This window comes from Mastomys coucha, chromosome X (genome assembly GCF_008632895.1).
Source record: "Mastomys coucha isolate ucsf_1 chromosome X, UCSF_Mcou_1, whole genome shotgun sequence".
In the NCBI taxonomy this organism is placed as follows: domain Eukaryota; kingdom Metazoa; phylum Chordata; class Mammalia; order Rodentia; family Muridae; genus Mastomys; species Mastomys coucha.
The window spans coordinates 154846787-154862153 of record NC_045030.1 but is presented as its reverse complement, the minus strand read 5'-3'; the positions used below and the strand labels follow the sequence as shown (position 1 = coordinate 154862153).

Genomic DNA, 15367 nt, shown 5'->3' with positions numbered 1-15367 from the left:
TTTCAATTCATGACTATGATATGATATGTGCCTCCACTTATTTAGGCCTCCCTTGACTTCTTACATCATCACATTGTAATTGTCAGCCTCTTAAATCTTGCTTATGCTTTGTTGAATTTATATATTGAAGCTCTTTTGGTGTGATAATACAGGGTTTTACATTTCTGCTCTCTCACATTCTTGGTAAGTATATAGAAACATAACTTATCTTTATGTGTTGAGTTTATATCCTATGATCTTGTACTCAGTTACTGGGGATTTAGGGGCTTCTTTAGGATTTTTGTTATTACAGACAATTATGTCTTCAGGAAAAAAAAATGTCTACTTCTTTCCCAATCTATGTGCCCTTTAATTTTTTATCCTTTCTTGTTGCTGTTGACAGAATCTCTGGTGTTATGATGAATAAGAGGCATTAATCTGGTTCCCAGTCTGAATGAAGAAATATTCAGTTTTTCTTCCATCCACTGTTATGCTACATTTGTGGTTTTCATGCATGCCTTTTATCAATCTAAAAAAGTCCCCTATGGTTCCTTTTAACCATCCTTCAGAGTTTAATTTTTGTGAACACCTCTTCTAATGAAGTGTGTACTCATTGGAAGATTGGGGATAAATACATAAGTGTATATTGATACTCCCCATTTTTAGGGAATGTAATGGTGAACAATTCTGGGTTTCCTTAAATTGTGGAGGGATTATGGGTGTAGCATGTGTAGGAAGAATAGTTGGAATTCAAAGGCCAACTAAAGGAGAATTTAGAATCAGCAAATTTGTCAATATGTTCAGGCCCCTTGGCAGATGAGTTAACTGGATTACATTCATAGGCCTAGATGATCTAATGGATGAAAAATTAATCCAAATGTTTTAGGAAAGGTTTCACTAGTTTAAACCACCAATTTATTAATCTTGAGAATGAAAGCAGAGTCAAAATTCAACATTCATATTCTTTTGTGTCATAATGCTAGTAAAATATAACAGTATTCTGATTTCTTTTAGGAATTCAAAGGTTTCCTCCAGAAGGCTGTCCCCTTTAAGAAGTTCCATTTGTGTTCTAGCAAGCTTTAGAAAAATACTATGTTTAGAAACAAGCACATTATTTGGGATCTACTGCATTTTATCACACCACCTTCCCTTGCTCACAGCAGTAGAGATATATGCTTAGAGAGTAAGTATATGAGAGTAAGCAGTAGCCAGTTCCTATCACACACATTACCACACACTTAAGTGTGGTTGGCATGGACATGCACTGCCCAGAGATCTTTTCTAGAGGACCTCCTACTGGAAGTATATTTGAGTGACAGCTTTAAATAGCTTCATCTTTTAAGATTCACTACAGCATTGAACCGAGGCCATTTATTTCCTTGGATAGTCTCAACTAGGGCTATGGCACAGATTCTGATAGAACATTAGTTTTCCCCAGTACACTATTCCTCCACTGGACAGTATTTGCCTCATAATTCACCATTAGCCTTCCCTTAGATCATGTTATGATCCAAAGGTCTTCCTATATATTATATTCCCCTAACATGTTTATCCTTTCAAATGAAACATGCCTGCATATTTTTGTATTAAAAGAGTATTTTATCTTTTCTCTGTCAAACCCAGAGCCAACCACTTTCTCCAGACTTCCTGGGTAAGTGCAGGAAAAGCAGCATATGGGGCAGGGGCTGATGAGACACGGGAGAAAGAAGTATGGGAGGTGGAAGTGGAGACAGCTGCTTCCCATGGTGAAGAGGATGAGAAAGGCTCCCACTAGGCAAAAGAGCTCTATGGCCTCTGAAATTCCGAAGCCCACAATTGCGTAAGAGAAGAGCTGTTGCTTCAGAGAAGGGTTGCTGGCATAGCCAATGATGAGGTTTCCAAAAACAGTCCCAATCTCAGCTCAGAGCCAGACATCCCAACTGTGGTAGCCCCAGCCCCAAATGAACTTGGCAGCTGTGTCAATGTTCCTTGAAATGATGTTGGTTTGGAAGCTTCAGCCAGGGATAAGTGAGGTCACAGGACTCTAGACTGCCAAGCTGCTGAGGCACTCCTCTGTCAATGTCTCTGGCTGGTTCAACACCACTGCAGACAGCTGAGAGGTGTTCTTGACCAAGGGACAGTTAGAGATGAACTTGGAGCAGGCATACATTATCAGGAGTGAGGAGCCAAGGCAGGAGAGCTGCTCTCAGGACAGAGGATATAGAAAGTATACCTGCATTTTGACCTAACGACTTCCCACTGTAGCACCTCCTTTCCTTCAAAGGAACTTCTACTGATGTAACTGATACATCTTAGTGCATGCCACTTGGAAGACCCAAGCTGACCTATTAGGGATATTCTGAAAAGCAAATGAAGTTGAAGAATTAGCAATTTAGGAAAGAAAAAGTTTCATGGTGTAAAGAAAATAAATGCTTGTTAATATTTAGAGTTGTTCCTCTTGAAATGAACTATTATCTTGTTCATAGATTATATCTTGGTTTCCTAATTTTTCTTGAAGTATAGTATATACAGAAAATCCAAATGTTGTGATTAAATAATTATTTAGATATTTATAAACTGAGTGCATCCATATAACTAGTACCCACCCAGATTTAAAAAAAATATGATCAACACCTCAGAAATTCTTTTTATATCTCCTCCCAATTACTATCCCTCAAGGATAGCGGATACCTGATTTAGAACACATGGAACGTTTTTACTTTTTTCTGAAAATTAATATAAATGAAATCATTTCATATACACTTTTTTGTCTACCTTCTTAAATTTAACACTATGCTTTTTAAAAGATTTATCCATGTTTTCCATGCACATGCCTCTTGGAAGACCCAATTATCAATACAGCACCAAGAATCAGATTGGAATTGCCTAGCCCAAGTATTTTATCATCTTCAATTTTCAACTGACTTTCTCTAATTCACTGAAGGCAGTTTCTTGCCTCTACTCTCAAAAGAACACTATTTCACACAGGTCATGACATACAGAAAATGTTCCCAAGAGGCTGTTTTCCTTCCCAAGAATCCTTTTCACGTTATCTAATTACTCTCCCTGGGACCATTATATCTTTCCAATTTTGGAGGATTACTGTTCCCTCTTTGTCAGACTTTGGCAATATGGTGCTCTGCCTCTTGATTTTGTAGAATAACTTCTAAATGCCTTCCCACCAATTTTCACCGTCATATATATAAATTCAGAATCTAGTCCCATCACCAATTCCAGGGGCCACAGAACTCACAGTGAGCTATACAAGTTTCATGTAAGAGTTAGTTCTTCCCAGAGATCTTCTCTCTGGTTGGAACCAGCATCAAATTCCCTTAACCACACAGCCATCTCTGAGAACAAGATACTAAAAGGTAAGATACTTACTTCGTCTTTTATGACCACCTTGATACTTGAAAGCAACTGTCTCACTCTCTAAGTCCTTATCAATTTCCCAGGTTTCTTGTAATTCCTTATAAGGATAAGATTAACAACTGGGTTTCGAATCACCTTCCTTTTCATATACGAAGATGCAATGTCATCAGGCCTATAGTCCTATTCCTCTGGTGGCTAAGGTGAGTTTGGAATCAGCCAGGGCTAAAAACCAAAACTGTAAAAAGGTAAATAAATTAAAATAAGGGGGGAAAGATGCAGTATGTCACAGACTATTTTCTAAAAGAGAGTTTGTTCTCAGTGGTTTCTAGCTACTTCAAGTTAGTTTTTTTTTTAATTGGATTATTTCTAATTACAACTTTCAGTTTGGGATCATGATAAGTACAACAGTCCCTTGAGAAGACTACCCCTCCATCTTCATGTCAAAATACATGTTCTACCATGTATTAAGCTTTATGATAAGCCATGTTAAACAAACCCTTTGTATAACCTATAAGCCTTCAATAGAATCATCACTGGTTCAAATCATTAAGACAGGAAAACTTAAGGCCCCAGAAGCCTTCAGTTATTATGCCTAAAGTCATACAGTTATCCAATAGCAAAGCTTGGATTCATACTTGGGGTTTTAGCTGAAATAATACCATTCATGTTTGACTTCTCCACATCTTTCCTTGAGCTACAGTTTCTTCAGTATCCCATCTGTTCCCCATATTGCAAACACTCCTGTGTTAAAACACACAGTCACACATAGACATACTGTGCTTCATCCTTTTTTGACATAGTTACACCCCCCCATCCTCTGAAAACAATATTATCTCAGAAAAAGTACAACCTCCCAAACATTATGAGCTCATAAAGGAAGATTCTAGGCTCAAATGTCAGAGCATTTGTGTATGAACTGGGACATCTTGGGCAAATTATATTATTGCTTTGAGATTCGGTTGTTCTCATCTTCAAATTGAGAATAAAAGAACTTTTCTCATAGGGTGACTGTGAGGGTTAAAAGGACGATGGGAGTAAAACTCCCAACTTTAAATGTAGTAACTGATGCTGTAATTGCTATTACTCATTTATGATATTGTATAAAGTCAGGGACAATTGTCAAGAATAATAAACATTTAATGATGTTCAAAATTGGTGGCTCTCTTGAGCTGGATTTATGACTCAACAAGCAGGAGTACTTGGTGTAAAAGCAAGTATGAGGATCTGAGTTCAAACCCCCAGCAACCAGGTTGGGCACACCTGAGCCTATAACCCTAGCACCAATGGAGCAAGCAGAAACAGGAGGATTACTTAAACTTGTCAACTACTATCAAAGCCCTAGGTTCAGGAAGAAAGCTGTCTCAGAGGAATAAGGGAGAGAATAATAGAACAAGGTGCCCAATATACTCCTCTGACCTCTGTCTACATGCTACAATACATGACACAGAGACACACACACACAGACACACACACACACACACACACACACACACACACACACTAACTTTAAAAAAAATTGGCCTGCTGTGGTGATACTTGCCTTTAGTCCTAGCACTCAGAAGGCAGAAGAAAGCATATCTCTATGAGTTAGAGGCCAGCCTGGTCTACATAGTGAACTCCAGTCCTTGGCTAGACTGTGTTTTCTTTTGAGATTCTGTTTTATAAAACTAAACAAAAAAAATATTTTTTCCTAAACCTGAATCTTGGTCTCAGACTCTTTGCACCTTCCTTTCCCTGCTGGAATCTAAGCTTCTCCAATGTTCCAAAGCTTAAATGCTCCAATGACTCAAATGCTCAGCCAGTCTTTGAAACCTCTGACTTTAAGTCTATAAATTCTCAATGGCTTCAGTGGGTACAACTCAGACATTGCAGAGGAATTCCTGGGATTCCTCAATATCTCCTCATAGGTTCTATACTCTCTCATTCCAAATATCATTCTACCCCATACACAGAAACATCAAACACACATCCTACTCACAGATCACAGTCTGGACTGTGTCTGAGATATGTATGGACTCCATAAATGCAAGAACATCCTCTTGCTAGGACATAATACATAGTAGCTCCAACAAACCTCTATGCAGTGGTGAGGGGTTGCTTGACTAGCTAAAATACTGATTAATAATGAGCACTTGTGATACTATTTGTAAACCTCCTTTATGGCCAGACCCATCTACCATACCCTTTATATGTAAGACAAATCTTAAAACTAGCACTCCTTCCCTAGTCTGCAGACCATTAGCAGGCTGAAAAATCAGAGAAAGTGTTGAAATCATGAGATTCCCAACAACTGTCATTACTACAAATGCACAAATACTGTGCACAAAAAGTCCCTTCTCTCTCAGGGACTCAGGGGTGATTTTCTAGTTTCCAGTGTGTATGTGGATAGTCTCAATCTTAACACACAGATGGTAGCAAGTGTATACATTGCAGCTTTAGAAACCTGGGGCAAGTCTGTTCAGAGGTACTATAATGAGAGCAGGTCTCTGAGGCCTTGATATTTTCTCAGGAGTGACACCTAAACACTCACTCATTTGAAACCAGCACAGTACAGTACTTGGAAATGGATCTGTTCATTTCAATCAACCTCAGAGCCAACTAAGGCTGGCAAAATCCTTGTTTGATGCCAGCTGATCCACTGCCCCCAGGTGCTTTCACTTGGATCCCAGCTGGGATTTCTTTTCCTGTGAAGAGGCTTTGGCAACGGCTTTTTATCATCCACCCTAAGTACAAATAACAGCAGGAAAGCAGGCAGCACAGGTGAAGTTAAGCACTGGGACAAATGATTTGGTTTATTTCTGTTAACAATCGTGATTGGACCTGAACTGCTTCAATTAGGAAGTCGGAGCAGGTGCCCTTGGTTCATTCATTGTGTGTGTGTGTGTGTGTGTGTGTGTGTGTGTGAGAGAGAGAGAGAGAGAGAGAGAGAGAGGAATCTGAAAAGATGACAGAATGTTAATTCAGTGTAGCATATGGAAGCCTGTTTGAGAATATGAAGATGAGGTGTGCCATGATTTCCAGCCTTCCACCCCCATTTCTCATTCTAATATTCTAAGAGAGATCACAAACACCCAAACACTGTATTTATGAGCGCTCATTATGCCAAAGTGTCTATTTGATGAATGGTGTCACTGATTAATGAAGACTTGAAACAATTGCATTCTGACTCAAAAGAAGCACACAGCTTTTAAGAAAAATATCAAATAATTGGCAATCCACCTGACTGAAATCCTCTCTTCCCTGCTGTTGTCCTTTTTTTGAGATTATAATATAGTTACATCATTTCCCTAGTCTCTTTCTTCATTTGAAATCCTCCCATATAACACTCCTTGCCCTCTTTCAAATTCACAGCCTCTTTTTTCACTGTCACATACATATGTCTAGATAGGTAGATAGATAGGTAGATAGATAGATAGATAGATAGATAGATAGATAGATAGATAGATAGACAGACACAGGTAGATGATGCACATACACATATATATATATTCCTAAATATGTAAACACAACCTGCTCAGTATGTAATATGTTACTTTTTAAAAGCTTTTTACACTGTGGGCATTTCCTTTGCAGATACTGTTCTCATAATTAATAAATCTTGTGAAATCAGACTGTAATGGCTCCTCTCAATTTCACCCTTATAGTCTTGAAACACGAAATATCATTTTCCTAGGCTACCCACGGGACTGAGATGATCTGCACAAGTTATGACTTGCATGAATTAAACACAGAACGTGGAGAAAGATAATTATGCACCTTCAACAGATTCACAGAGGCACTGAGCATGTGGTAGGGCAGTATTACACTGACTGAATTGTTTGCATTCCCTTGTTTCCAATAAACTTCCTTTTCTAACTTTTTATTTTGAAACTTGTTTAGACTTACAGAATAGTTGTTAAGAGCACTAAGAATGAAAGTATACCTTTTATTCAGCTTTTGCTACCTTTAACAGTTTATATTTCTGCAATGTAATCTTCAGGAACTGAAAATTACCATCTGTATAGTACTAGCAACTGAACTTCATGAGTTATTTGAAATTCACTAGTAGTTCCTCTGACCCTTTTTGTTCCAGGATCTACTAAGGTGACTGTGCAGTCTGTGACAGATCTTGAGCTTTTCCTTGTCTATCTACTCTGACTTCAACACTGTTGGAAAACAATGTTCATTTATCTTCTTGGATACCTTGTAATCTAGGTTCAGCTGATGCTTCTTTCTTTCTTTCTTTCTTTCTTTCTTTCTTTCTTTCTTTCTTTCTTTCTTTCTTTTCATAATGAGACCGAGGTCATGCATTTTGTGAAAGAATATCAAGAAAATGACTTTTCAAGACATCATATCAGAGAGACATGATGCTGGCATGCCTGATTAATGGTGATGCTAACTTTGATCATTTGCTAAGATGTGTCTGCTGGCTTGGTTACTGTCTTCCCTTACAATTAATAGTACCTCGAGGCCAATAACCTTTCCCCCCTCATTTATTCACCCACTAAATTTCATGACCTATCAGCACAACATGTCTTGGAGAAAGCTTTTAGAGTCCCCACCAGTAGTAACCCAAAGAGTCTAAGGACAGAGTAAAAATGAGCTGGACAGACTACTGGGATATCTGTCAAACATCTGTGTACATGAAGCAGTTCTCTCACTGGATGAATGCATATTTGGAGCCTTGGAACACCAAGAATACATACTGATCTGTCTCCTAGTTGTTAGATTGATTGAAGAAAATGCTTGGGCTGTAGAAAACATGAAATATCTGAGCTTTTATTGATGAAATCATACTAGTCCATTTCTTCTCAAATGCAAAATAATATATCCCCATCACATTGTGTCCTTTAGTTTGCATGGAAAATTCAGCCTTATATATGCCTTACCATTTCCATACACATGTGAGAAAAATTGAATGTCTATTTTTAATACTTCTGTGACTTTTAATAAGTGCAAGGTGGCCAATTTTTAAATAACTTGCTAATATAAGCTCACTATCAATGAACTCACTTCAACTCCTCTTGTGAAGAATAGTCATCTACCTTGAACGGATTGTTCTAAGTGTACTAAATAATGCTCAGACCTGGAGAGGTTCCTGACGAGAATTACTTAATTAAGAAAAAACATTTTTAAAAACAGTGTCTCATTATATAGCCATGGCTGGCCTGAAACTTGCCTCATATACCAAGTTTGCCTTGAACTCATATAGATCCACTTGCCTCTGCCTCCTGTGTGCTTAGATTAAAGGAATATATCATCGTGCCTGACCTGGAAATGAACTCTTTTCTAGAACTATGTTTCAGAATGAGAATGAATTTATTATAAGCCACTATTTTGACGTGTTTTAAGATGCAAGGATAAAGAATCATACTGAAATCTTCTTAGGCTAACGGATTTGTTTTTTGTTTGCTATGAATATGTATGTGATTGTGTAGTATATTATGGGTGTGGCAATATTTGTACCACATATTTATAGCATCATTTTTCGATAATTTTTCCTTGATGACCCAAGAAACAACTCTGACTCAACTGTAGCAGCAATAGGAAAAAGATGAGGTCTGCTGATGTTCTCAGTTACCCACAGACTTAACATCTCATATTAACAACAGTAAAATCTTCAGAGAAGATGCTAACCACACTACAATATATGCTGCTCTTCTAATAAGGTTGTTGCTGCTGCCTCTGGCCATTAAGATGTGTTCCTACTTGCTTTAGAAATAGCAATATGTAATGATCCTCACCTTGTCTCTTCTCAACCTCCTTGGACTCATCAATATTCATTTACAATATGACTGGCAGCCTTTCATGAAGAGGACTGACTAGTGTCAAGCAACATTGTTTTTGTGGGTTCACTTGGAAAGCAAGCCCTAATTAAGTTGATTGGATCAAAACATTTGCCAAAGTCCAGCATCAGCATTTTATAAATAGATATTACTCTGGTGATCTAGTTTTGAAAAAAGTACCTACGGCCTCAGAAAATGTTAACCACCTTGACCTAATTATTTTCTCTTTTGTTCTTTTTGCAAAAGAAAAAATTTAGAGTATTTTCAAATAACATGAATATCTACATAGGAAATTGACAAACACTCCTGAAAGGATAAGTTCAGCAAGCTTGTATGATACAAGATAAACATAAGAAAAAATAAATCTACCCTAAGTTCTAACAATGAACATTAAAATTAAAAATGCTACACCATTTACAGTTGCTCAAACAAAATTATAATACTTAGGGGTAAACCTAAGAAACCAGATATGGGTCTCATACAACAGCAACTTCAAACTGTGCTTGAAAGCAAAACAATCTTTAATTTAAAAATTCATTGGAGCGGGGAGATAGGGCTTATTTGACATATAAATTCACATCAGAGACCATGATTGAGGGAAGTCAATAAAGGGACTCCAGCAGGAACCTTGAGTCAGGAAGTGAACCAGAGACTATGGAGATGCGCTGCTTACTGGCTTGCTCTCCTTAGTTGAAATCTTTCAGATTTTCCTACATGAGTATAATATTTACATCATTTCCATTTGTTCTTCTTTCTTTCAAACTCATCCTATACACACCTAATCACTCACAAATTCATGATCTCCTCTTTAATTATTGTTACACATATATGAGTACAGCCTGTTGTATTCACTTTGTGTTGTTCATAAGTGTTTAGGGCTGATCACCTAGGATTGGATAACGTACAGGGAAAGGGACTTGTTCTTGAAGAAGACTGATTCTCCTTCTCTCACTAGACATTAAGTGCATAAAGTTGTCCATATAAAGGTAGAGCCTTGTGAGATATCGCCCATTCATATAGGCATATTAACTAGTGTTGTCTTTGTATGGGTCTTGCTTGGGCAACTATACTGTTAAGCTTTTATTGTTATAGCTTCCCTGTGATACATAGAAGACAGTATCTCACAATATACATCCTGGTCCTCCAGCTCTGACAATCATTCTGTCCCTTTCTCAAAACATTCCCTGTACCTTAGGTACAGGCATTGTATAGTAGATGTATCAATTGGGGTTTAGCACCCCCATAGTCCATTGTTCTCTATATTTTGATCAGCTGGAGGTCTCTACAATGGTTTCTGCTGCTAAAGGAAGCATCTTTGATTTAGGGTGAGAGATACACTTTTCTTGGGAATAAGGTTAAGTATTTAGAGTAAAGTTAGAAAGTATACCAATTTAGGGAAGTGGTAGTAGTAGGTTTTCCTCTAGGGCCATGGATCGTTGGCTGGATTTACAGTACCAGGCATGAATTCCCTCCTATTACACAAGATTTAAATCTAATTAGATGGCTGATGGTTAAATCAAAGATGTAAGTGCCCCCATTGCACCCTTGAGCTTATCTTTCTATGCTGGTAATTATGGTTCATAAGCTTTACAGCTTGGTAGGACTATTGATTACCTTTCTCCCTTAGCAGCTTGCATAAGACTTCCTGATACTATGAGAGCTAATCCTCAGGAAGGAGGTTTCAGGTCAGTTCCAATTTTATTCTTCTAAGCCCTATGTCTGAAGTCTGTGGTGTCTTTAGCAATACCTTCACATTCTGAGAAGTAACCAAAGCCCATGGCAATAGCCTATATTATTTTCAAAGGCTCTCTCAAGTTCCCCCAACTAACAACTCTAATGTATATTATATGTGAATATGTATAAATATATAAAGACACATATACACATATATGTATTTTAAGTAAACATAAAATATTATGTTTCTCTGTGGCTTTTTCAAATGTTTTTAGTGTTACTTGGAGATCATGAGTACTTTGAAGAATGGAAAGTTTAGACCTTCTGTAGAAAAAGGTAGAGGAATGTTAGAAATGTAAGAAGCATTCACTAACATTCACTAAGCATTCTTGTCCATGCTAGTTAATTTCACTTAGTGGACTATTTGTCTTAATGACAGCTCTCCAGGTTAAATGGTAGTGCTCCACTTTACAAATGAAAGTGAAGACTCAGAGAGGTTGAGAACCCTGAATTGGCTAGATGAAGGTCAAATCCAGGTTAATTAGATTTCTAAGGCTGGTTCTTAGCTTTCCATATTTTGCCTTGATGGAACAATAGCTTCAACAGCAATGGTTCAAGAGAAAGTTTGAAAACACTTTTATTCATGATTCAGAAGGGTATGTCCCTCATAACTTTCTGTGGGTCTCCTGATGGCTTTAGGTGAAGCAAAACACTTAATGAATTTTTCTGAGTTGATAAGTAAAATCAAAACCCAGAGGAATTTCCAGCAATGGCTAGGAACTTAGCAGCTCTGCATATTTAGGACCTCAGTGAAATTCTGAGAACTGTGTTTTTCTTCTCTCCTTTTTATTCCCAGTTTTCCTCCTCTCAAGTAGATAAACAAAAAATTTTATATTCTCATCAAAACACACATCATTAACTGCTAATCAATTCAAGGCTCAGAAATTCCCTAGTAACCTCTCAGTTTTCAGAAATGCCAACAAGAAATAAAACTCTGTTGCTCAGGCCTTGGCTAACAGCACCAGGTCTGTCTCAAGGGCATCAGGTGCCAGAAGCAGTACCAGCCAAGTCTGATCTACAAGTAGGTCTTCTGTTTGTAGGTCACAAAAGACAGACAGAGCCCCCTAAATCTTTGATGTTGGTGCCTGCTACTTGCCCAGGTCACAAAAGCTGAGTCTGTGAAGAAAGCACATTGAGAAGACCAGAGTCTCCAAGCCAAGGGTAGCTGGAGGCCAGTGAATCTAGGAAAGAGTCTGGAAAAAGAGACACTGGTGCTATAAGAGGGACAAATGGAGCCTCTGGAATGAGAGATGATATAAAACAGCTACAGATACAGTTCTGGCATAAACATAGACAGCTTACCAGATGGAGCACTATGCCTGTTGTGGGAGCTCTGTCCTCTAAGCATGATATGGCCATAGATGTCTTGAAATCAGAAGCTGCAATTACCCACATGAACTACTCACAAGAATAGGCTTTACAGAAACTCCTTCACAGAAGAGAGGGAGAACACCAGAAATCTCATAAATAATTTTTGAGGAAGCACAAGAAGGGTTCTCAAGGTCCTAGTGGTGGAAAAATCTTCAGTGGTGTATCTGTCTATTAGTTGCCTAGACTCCTGTTAACTAATTCCAAATAAACCCATTGGTTCACCAAGATAGACTTTGGTCATTCACTGGTGCCCTATATGGGGTGAATAGACGTTTCTTCATATCCTCTGGGGGTTACACATACACATACACATACACACACACACACACATACACACACTCACTATGGTTCTGGCTGAAGAATGGTGGGTTTATAAAGCAAGATTACATGAGGAAAATGTAGGGTGAAAATGGAAAAATGCCAAGATTACACAACAGGTTGGAAAATATGTAGAAGACAAGAGCATCTACCTTAAATGCCCCTGGCATACCAAAGGGGCTTGACCACTAGGGTTAAATTCACTGTGATGGGATCATGCTACATAAAAGCAGGAAGGAAATAAAAGTAATGGCACCAGGGACCCTTAGTGGTCTTAGCTTTATCCTGCATGATATTGATTTTCATGATGGTCCTGCCAATCCATAAGATGTAAAAAGGTATCATCTTGCTGAGGACTTAAATTGAATTATGACCATTTAAGGTTGGTGAGAGGGTTGAAACATTTGTCTAGCATTTGTCAGTCTAGGTATCCTTCAGGGTAATCAGCTTTTCTGGTGTCTCTTAATGACTACCAGAATGGCACAGGGTCTGGAGTAAGAATATGAAGGCTGGGATTATACTTCCTGTGTTCTAACCCTAGCTTTGCCCCTACCTAGTTATATACCATGGACAGATGATTTAACTACAAGGTGTACTTGGTTTAATATCTTTTAAATGGACTAGATAACGGTACCAGCAAGTTAGTTACCACAAAAATTAAATAAGGGCTGACAAGATAGCTTAGTGGGTAAAATTACTTGCCATGAAAGCCTGAGACTTGGATCAGATTCCTAGATCTTACAAAAGATAAAGAGAGCCAACTCCCCAAAAATTTGTCCTATGATTTCGGTAGCATGAGTGTGTTCACATTCATAAACACACATCACACATAAACGCACAAATAACAATAAGTGAAACATTTTTAAAAGATTAAATGAATAAATACAAAGTGACCTATGTTAGTGTCGTTTTAAGCTTTAATAGCTTCAGAGATATGGATAGTACATGCTTGCAGAAACTATTATTTGAAAGTTATTTAAATTTGTTCTTGTACTTCTTACTTTTGTGAGCTCATTTGGGTATGTAAAAGTGTGTGGAAAACTAGAAATACAATAAACATCTGGTTTTATCCTCTCAAATACTCATCCCTGAGAAGTGATGTGATACCCATTTTTATGGAGAAAATTAATAGCCTAGGGCTGCCTCCTTTTAAGATATTAAGACTGTGTTTGATTTCTACTATAGAACTGAATCCCGTTCACTGAGAGTGAATCATCAAGTAGAACACTTTCATACCCATACTAGTACCACCTGAAGGTAAGGCTAGGAAAACTCCAGAAGACCTATTACCTAATCACTTCAAATATGGTAGAAAGCAAACATCATTTGATAAAAAATATTTTTGTAACTGCTTCTTTAACATCTACAGCTAGTATGATTTGACTAGCATCAAAATATGTGCCTCCTACCAGAATTTATATCCCCATCAGCCTATGGCATTGTTTGAAACTCCACCATTACAGGCTAAAGGTCTCAGATGCAGACACCCCAGGGAGTCTTAAGACTTTTAGTCATCAACACTGGAGTGTGACTTTGTTTAATCAGCTGCTTTCACCTAATAGCTAGCTGAGTAGCTTGGAGGGAAAGAATAGCAATTCTAATTGTAGCAAACTAAGGTAGAACTTGCAAACTCCCCGGCAGTGCCATAGAGAAAACAGACAGGGGTGTTTTGAAGAGAGAAGAAAGGGGACACTCTAAGAAGTAAGTCTAGAAAGAGAATATTTGCAGCCTTGCTATCACACAAGTGTCTTTTTTCTACGCCCCCCACGAAGTGCAACCAGAGTACAAGACGCTACACTAATTCTTTCAGAAAAGATTTCACAACCAGTTACAGACCTCACCTAGAGGGAAGTAGCTTGAAAATATTATAACCAAAAAGAACTTTTGAAATTTAATGATGATGTCATTGAATTCTAATTTGTGTGTTTGTCTGTCTCACCAGAACTTTACAAAGTAATTTATATTCTTTACTACTAGGTTCCTTTAAGAAGAATCATTCAGTAATGTAATTTTAAAAATGAAAGCCTGAACTCCTTGTCTTTGAATTCAATAGTAATATTTCCTGAGTGGAATACAGCATTTTGAGTTTCTCTTTAATTTTGTTTTATGCGTAAGCGGGTACTTTAACGATAGACGTTAATTGCACTAAAGCGGTGATGCAAACCCACCAGAACTCATAGCCATATATTTTATAACTTGCTCAGATCAATGCTATGAGTACAATTAAGGATTCAAGCTACTGCCTGGGATAAATCTTCATACTGTGACATGTAAAATAAGATTTAAGATAATTATTTTCTTTGCAGCCTAAGTCTAATTCAAAGGAGAATGTGTGAACAGAGTTTTTGAGGAAGTAAGGACATAATAGCTTACCCATAACTAAAACTCACTTATCTGGCTCAGGTCACATTGTGGGAAGTTGCCAAGAATGCAGTGCTAGTGTAGCCAAAAGATACCAATTGCCTATTCAAGAAAAAGCACTTTAAAAAGTGATGGAGTGCATTGGAAAAGGGGGAGAGTTGACAGTGGTTATAGGTGAAGAGTTAATGTTAGATTCAGAGGTCCTAGCACCAATGACATTTGCTTCTTCTAGGCTAGGGTTATGATATGTATTGATCAAAAGAACATAGAAGGGTAAATGCCTGCTCCTTACTTGGGAAATCTCCAAGAGAGGAGGGATGTCTTTATTTGCTACAACTCCAAAGTCTAGCACCTTCTCCCTTTATTTGGGTTCCAAAGCCAGAAGATATTGATGATGGGGTCGAAATCCTTCTTTCTCCTTCAAGACCTAGAAACAGGAATAGAAAATTCAGAGGGAGTAGTTATTCCATAAAGATCATCTGACATAC

At 37.8% G+C, this 15367-nt stretch overlaps 1 pseudogene; it reads right to left on the bottom strand.

Moving 5' to 3' along the window:
• Nucleotides 1–1501: 1501 nt before the first annotated feature.
• LOC116099716 lies at nt 1502–2167 on the bottom strand (annotated as a pseudogene).
• Between the last annotated feature and the right edge of the window lie 13200 nt (nt 2168–15367).